At 48.6% G+C, this 7,874-nt stretch overlaps 1 pseudogene; it reads left to right on the top strand.

Moving 5' to 3' along the window:
* Positions 1-4,897: 4,897 nt before the first annotated feature.
* LOC147639295 (uncharacterized) lies at positions 4,898-7,370 on the top strand (annotated as a pseudogene).
* Positions 7,371-7,874: the final 504 nt, after the last annotated feature.

Here is a 7,874-nt window from a genome sequence, read left to right as displayed (position 1 = left end):
TTTCAGGAAGCTATTTTTTTGAAAGGCGTTTTCCTTGGAAACCATTCTGATTTTGGAAAAGGCTTCTCTATGGTTTTGATGAATAGTTTATGGTTTTGGTCTTGTGTACTGGAGGCTTCTGGTAGTATGGAATGCTAGAATTGTCGCCTACACAAGGATCTCATATGGGGAATATTCTAGTGGTATGTGACACTAGAATATGTCGCATATGCAGTTAGAAAGCTATGAATTATTTTAGCTGATTCTGGACTATGAGTATATTGTGGTTGCAGTGGATTTTGGAAATTTATGGATATCTCATGGATCGACGATTTTTTTATGGATTTCTTTTGGCGGCTGAAATGCCTGTAAAACTATCTATTGCAGACATGTTTATAGAGAACCACGATCTCTATGCCTGTGATTTATTAGTATCTTATGATATACTGCACTCATGGAAGAGTTGGTGACTCTAGTGAGTATCTGAACTCATGGAAGAGTTGGTGACTCTGTCCAGTGAGAGGAGTTGGTGACTCCATCTAGTGAGAGGAGTTGGTGACTCTAAATCTCTCACTATCGGAACTCATGGGATCATGGAACAGTTGGTGACTCTGTCCAGTGATTATTTCATGAACTCATGGAAGGGTTCGCGACCCTAGTGACTAATTTCGGGTTGGTGGCTGTGTGAACTCATGCAAGAGTTGGTGACTCTAGTGAGTTTATATCTGGACTCATGGAAGGGTTGGTGACCTTGGTGAGTAAAGTCTCGTGGAAGGGGAAACCCTTGCAAGCATCTATGGTTTCATGGAAGGGTCGTTGCCATGGTGAACCATATGGACATGTGAAGTATGTTTGGCTTGGGCATGCGTATGGATCAGAGGGGTGGTGCCCTTATGTAGTCCAATGGCATGGCAAGATGTTTTGTGGCTATGTGTTTTGCTTATTTTCTTTTTGTAGGTACTTAAAGCTACTTATGGATTTATGGATATTTGGGACAGTTGGCTTTTGTGCCTGTGTCTAGTTATTATCCGGCTTATGGAATTATGGATATTTGGGACACAATTGGCTCTTGGTTATTATCAGAGTTGTTGACTCGGGATATGGATACAGTTTGTTTCTCGATACGGTTGGCTCTTGTGCCCGTATCTGACTTCGGATCGTGGATTTGGATTTATGGCTTTAATGTCGGAAGTATGAAATATCATGGATTGGCAATGCATTTGCTATACTTGAAGGATATCTTAGTGGTATCAGGTTTATACATGTAACATGCGGAAGCTTCGGGGGAGATCGGTAACTTCAATGTTGAGAAATCAGCACACTTGTCACGATGAAATTAACGCACAAAACTGAATGTAGATGTGCAGAAAATTAGAGAGAAAGAAGAAAGAAAGAAAGAAAGAAAGCTGTATTACGTCTACTAGAGGCCAAACTCAACCTATGAGACAAATCAATGTACAACTGTCAATGTCTTCTGGATGTCCAGAAAAAAAAGGACAAAATGAACATGAAATATACTATGAAAGTACTTAGCTAGTGGGGGGGTGTGATGGATGGTGCACTACCGCTAGAGGCTCAGTATATGCAACCATATGCATAGGGTATACAAGAATGCAATGCAGATCTGTCTAGCTCCAACCAGAACATAATGGGGGTGTAATATGTGATACATAGGCGATGGCGAGGCAAAAATACCTCGGAGCATGATCTTCGGGTGTGAGTGCTCGGAGGTCCGCAACGCGCTGAAGTGTAACCCCCTCCTGTGTCAGGGTAGGCAGCACTGGGATAGATCTCTGGAAGAAATCAGTGAGCTGGAGTTGTCGCCCACCTCTCCCTGTGGTATGAGTCCGTATCAGTGTCTCTCTGTGGCGCTGTGTCTCTAGCAAGAACTGGCCAAATCTGCGCTGATCTGCGGACTCCATGACCTGGCGGAGTGAGGGATGTTCACTGAAGATGGTGGTGTATCTCTCTCTAATGACACTATATGCTTTGCATCTGCATACATAATGTTCCTCACTCTCAACCTCCTCGTGGCATAGTCTGCATCCTCTTTGCTCTGGGGATCCGTGCTGCCCTACCTGCCTCAATCTCATGCTGGTGTGATGACACTTTGAGCTGGCCAATCGCCACTCGGCCAGTGTGAGGCATGTACACATCCATGTATCCAGGTCTCTGTATGAATCCATCCGCTGAGATACGCATAAACTGATCTCTGTAGTATAGCATCTTCGGCGGTAGAGGTTGACTGGGTGTAATCCAAGTCTCTTGAGTGTATCGCTGTCATAAATCCTGCTCAAGGACTCTGTTCCTCTCACTGTGAGAGAGCTGGATGTGTGGTGCATGTATATCATACTGGAAAGGTGGCAGGTGATCTATGTCGAGACCATGCTGAGTGAGCCACTATATCATCTGTGAATACCATGATCTCCTATCTCCACTCTCTGCGAGCTGCCTGGACGCCTCAAAAGCTCTATGTGAGAGTCGATCTGATGGCATATCTCTGATCCTCTGCATGAAGCAGATTGTCTGGAAGAGGGCCTCTACTAGCATAGGAGGTGCAGCAAACTCCGTCCGGACAATGTCATGTGGGACGGAGGGTTTGCTGCGAATCATCCGTCAGAGCATGAGAATCTGAGGCCTCTCTATCTGAGACCATGTGGAGGTGGCGAGCCCAGGTGCCCATACTGCTGCAGCATACATCAAAGCAGGGGTGACTAGTGTGTCAAACAACCATTCCTTCGTGTGGGGCTCCTGGAAGTGTGCTTGGTGACACTGTCTCTCTAGCATGGCCAGAGCTGCATACCCTCGTGTGAGTCTATCCCTGGCTGCCTGTGCCATAGTAAATCTTCCTGGCGGAGTCGTAAATGTAATCCCCAGGTACACATTTGAGTCTACCACCTCTACCTATCCTCCTGCTAGTGTGAAGATGGCCTGTCATCGAACCGGCTTTGAGGCGTGGAAAATCATGGCCTTGGTTTTCCCAAGGTTCACTGTAAGCCCCCTCTGTGTGCAGAAGTCATCGAGTGCATGGAGATGGTGCTGTAGTCCCATCCGCAACTCAGAGACGAGTTTCACACACTGGGCGGAACCAAGGTGTGAACAAGGATTTTCCACATAAGAAAGCTAGAGCATTTTACTGGCATGGTTTGGCCTGAAATATGGCCATACAGCATGAGTAGCATGGGATTTTATTCAATAAAGTGACTTATAATGTTTATAAGTCGTGTGTTCATACATCATTAAAGTTTGGCTGGACATATTATTATTTGGGCGTGGATTTATGGACATGCGGGGTAGCTTGTAGCCCAAAAAGTCAATAAAAAGCCAGGTGCGCACCTTTTATGAGATATTTTTATAGTCTGGACACTAAAGATGGCAAGTTTGGTCATTTATAGAGTGATTGGCTAAATAAAGCACAAATTTGGATATTTTTAGCAGGGAAGGCCACTTTTGGCAAAAGGCAAAAGCAAGAGCCCTATTTTTGAAGTAGGCCGACTCTATCAAAAGGGGCTGAATCGTGGGGAGGGCAAGGAGGAAAAGGGGCACTCAATTACAGGGCAGCATCAGTAGAGTGTTTTCTCTTCTTCTTTCTCTCTCTTTGAGGTGGTCGACAGCCGTGGGGCTACTGTTTCTTCTGTTCTGGCTGCCTAATGATCTCTCTTTTTCTCTCCCTTGACTGGCTGTTGCAGAGCTGCAGGCCGTACAGCAGCAGCGCTTCTTCTTCTTCTTCTGCTGGCTGTCCTCAACCTGCTGACAACAGAAGTGGCCGTACAGCTGTGAGCCTTCCTCCTGCAGTTTGCTCTCCTAAGCTGGCCATACAGAATGCTTTTCTCCATAGTCACAAGGAACGGGGGACGGTAATGGGGGACGGGGGACGGCCATAAGTAGGGAACGGGGACGGGGGAGGGAACGGCACTCAAAAAATACTTTTTTTAAAAGTTTTTCTACTCTACACTTATTCTACTTTGGAAGTACATCAAAATGAGCACAAATTTACATAAAATGGTAAGCTTTTGAGTCATATTAACACGGGATGGTGGCCGATTGTGGCTAGATAGCATGAGACGATTTTGGAGAAGGTTGGCACACTGCCAACCAGGCTACATGCATATGCGGTGAGTTATTATACACCTACTGCATATGGGCTGTAAATTTTGGGTCTGTTGCGGCGCGCAGTTTCACACCAGCCTACTTGGGGGAAGGTGCGGAGGGGGGCGTGAGGCCCTCTCTCCAGGGGGTCCGGGGGGGAGATGAGTCCCCCCCCGGCCCGAAGGGCCGTTTATGCTAAAGCCTAAACTCCATGCTTGTAGCCTTGTAGCCTTGTTCTTATATAGATATTAGATAGGCAAGAGAGAGGCAAGGGCAAGTGAGAGAGAGAGAGGCAAGGGCCAAGCCTCAAGGGCCAAGGGCCAAGGCCCCAAGGCCCCAAGGCTCAAGCCTAAAGGCCAAACCTCAAGGCAAGCGAGAGGCAAGGGCCAAGGCCCAAGGCCCAAGGCCCAAGCCTCAAAGGCTCAAGGCCTCCCCAAACGGCCAAGCCAAACGGCTAGAAACGGCCCCACAAACGGGCAAAAGAAACCACAGAATGGCTCCCTACCGTCCCCCACAGCCGTCCCCGTTCCTACTGCCGTCCCCTTCACCGTCCCTTGTGAGGGACGTCTCCAAGGGGACGTCCGTCCGTCCCCTGCCGTCCCCGTCCCTGCGCCGTCCCGTTTCGCCGTCCCGGCGTTCCAAGCCTCCGTCCCCTCCGTCCCCTGTGACTATGCTTTTCTCTCTCTCTCTCTCTCTCTCTCTCATTGATCAGGTGAAGGTGCGGAAGAGGAGGCTTTACTGCTGCTTTGTGGATTTCCGCAAAGCCTTTGATACAGTGCCACGAGAGGGACTCTTCCAGCGACTTCAGTCATTGGGGATACCCACAGAGATGACATGGGGCATCTATGCATCATATGAGAAGGTACTGGGACGGGTACGATGCCCAGGAGGCTTATCTGAGACCATTGCTAGCACCATTGGTGTGAAGCAAGGATGCCCACTCTCCCCTACTCTCTTTGGGCTCTACATCGATGAGGTGGCTGATTTCATTCTACGCGGAGGCGGCGGGATCGACATCTCAGGTACACTCGTCCACATTATGCTATATGCTGATGACATCATTTTAGTGTTTGAGTCACAGGAGGGACTACAGCTACATCTACAGGCTTTAGATGATTTCTGTACACAGAGAGGGTTGACAGTGAACCTTGGGAAAACCAAGGTTATGATATTCCATACGTCGGGGCAGGTCCGACGACAAGCGATCTTCACTCTTGCAGGAGGCCAGGTTGAGGTGGTGGACTCATATGTATACTGTTGGAAGGTTGGCGATTTCGAGCGTGTGATCTATGGCTAGAAGGTGCCTTGGATTATCCCATAAGTGGAAGCATGGGAAGTTGAAGAGCCATATATAGGCTAGAGTGGCACCTTGTCATAATCATCTCCTCCGGCCGGTGTTTTGGGAGGCAGCTCACCGGGAGATGGGAGCCCGGTGGAGGGAAGCTGCAGTGCCCGTTGGGGGTGTTCGTGGAGCTCGATGGTGATGCGTCTCCTACGTGCATTAGTCTTCCACTCCGCATTCTGACATGGTATCAGAGCCCAGGCGTGTGTGGTCTTGGGCGGCTCAGGCGCACCTCGGTGGCTTGCGGAGCTCGAATCGAGGGAGGGTGTTGGAAGGTTGGCGATTTCGAGCGTGTGATCTATGGCTAGAAGGTGCGTTGGATTATCCCATAAGTGGAAGCATGGGAAGTTGAAGAGCCATATATAGGCTAGAGTGGCACCTTGTCATAATCATCTCCTCTGGCCGGTGTTTTGGGAGGCAGCTCACCGGGAGATGGGAGCCTGGTGGAGGGAAGCTGCAGTGCCCGTTGGGGGTGTTCGTGGAGCTCGATGGTGATGCGTCTCCTACGTGCGTTAGTCTTCCGCTGCGCATTCTGACATATACCTGGGGATTACATTTGCTAGTACAGCAGGGCGCTTCTCTATGGCACAAGCAGCCAGAGACAGATTGACATGAGGATATGCTGCCCTAGCCATGCTTGAGCGATAGTGCCACCAGGCACATTTTCAGGAGCCCCGCACAAAGGGGTGGCTATTCGACACTCTAGTCACACCCGCACTGATGTACGTAGCGGCAGTATGGGCACCCGGACTCTCGGCCTCCTCTTGGACACAGATCGAGAGACCCCAGGTTCTGATGCTCTCACGGATGATTCGCAGCAAACCATCTGTACCACATGACATTGTCAGAGCAGAGTTTGTTGCACCACCCATGCTAGTAGAGGCTCTCTTCCAGGTGGTCTGCTTTATTCATCGAGTGCGAGCCATGGCTCCAGACAGATTGTCACGTAGAGCTTTTGAGGCATCCAGACAGTTAGCTGAGGCTGGTGACACAGGATCATGGTATGCACAGATGATACAGCTATTGACCTAGTGTGGGTGGGACATAGATCACTTACCACCTCTTCAGTATGATCTTAATGCTCCACATATGCAGTTCTCACACAGTGAGAGGAACAGAGTTATGCGACAAGACTTATTGCAGCGCTATATGAGGCTGACATGGATCACACTCCACCAGCCCTTGCCTACGAAGATGCTATACTGCAGAGATTGTTATATGAGCATCTTAGAGGATGGATTTATTTAGCGACCCGGATATATGGATGTGTACATGCCTCACAGTGCCCAAGTGGCGATTGGCCAGCTCAGAGTGTCATCACACCAGCTTGAGATTGAGGCAATTAGGGCAGCACAGATCTCTAGAGCAGAGAGGATATGCAGACTATGCCAGGAGGAGGTTGAGAGTGAGGAGCATTATGTATGCACATGCAGAGCATATAGTGACATTAGAGAGAGATACACCACCATCTTCAGTGGACATCTCTCACTCCGCTAGATCATGGAATCCGCAGACTAGCCTAGATTTGGCCAGTTCTTGCTAGAGACACAGCACCACAGAGAGGTAGTGCTACGGACTCATACCATAGGGAGAGGTGGGCGACAGCTCCAGCTCACTGATTTCTTCCAGAGATCTATCCCAGTGCCTACCCTGACACAGGAAGGGGTTACACTTCAGCGCGTTGCGGACCTCCGAGCCAGACGGAGACCGAGAGCACCAGGCTATCAGACTCCCAGACTACATCAGAGGGAGATTACAGAGATACGGGCTCGACATCAGCACCATATCTAGGAGCGGCTAGCTCACTTACACTCACACCGGGAGATCATGCTCCAAGGGATTTTTGCCTCGCCATCGCCTATGTATCGCATATTACACCCCCATTATGGTACTGGTTGGAGCTAGATAAATCTGCATTGCATTCTTGTATACCCTACGCATATAGGTTGCATATTGAGCCTTTAGCAGTAGTGCTCCATCCATCACCCCCCCCCCCCCCCCCCCCCCCCCCAACTAGCTTAGTACTTTCATAGTTTATTTCATGTTTATATTGTCCTTTTTTTTTGGACATCCAGAGGACATTGACAGTTATACATTGATTTGTCTCATAGGTCGAGTTCGGCCTCTAGTAGACGTTAATACAGCTTTCTTTCTTTCTTTCTTTCTTTCTCTCTCTCTTTCTCTCTCTCTACACTAGTCGTGTATTTATTTCCCTTGATTCCCTTGCACGAAACAATCTATTATGAAGATGACTGCCTTGGGTTAGATACAAGGATTGTTTGGGGGCAGTTTTGGCGATTGTTCGGCACTAATTTGAGGCTTTGATTTGGTCTGGCTTTTGAGTAGAGCTTGGTCAGAGTCTCTTACATGCTATGTGAAAAAGCTGATCTATATCTGTGGAAGCAGATTTGAAGACTGTTTTGAGGATGTTTTGGGACAGATTTTCGTGTTGTTTCTACCTTGA

Source organism: Cibotium barometz, chromosome 4 (genome assembly GCF_041138505.1).
Source record: "Cibotium barometz isolate CiBa-2024 chromosome 4, ASM4113850v1, whole genome shotgun sequence".
Lineage (NCBI taxonomy): Eukaryota > Viridiplantae > Streptophyta > Polypodiopsida > Cyatheales > Cibotiaceae > Cibotium > Cibotium barometz.
The sequence above is the reverse complement of the archived record's forward strand: the minus strand, read 5'-3'. Positions and strand labels throughout refer to the sequence as shown.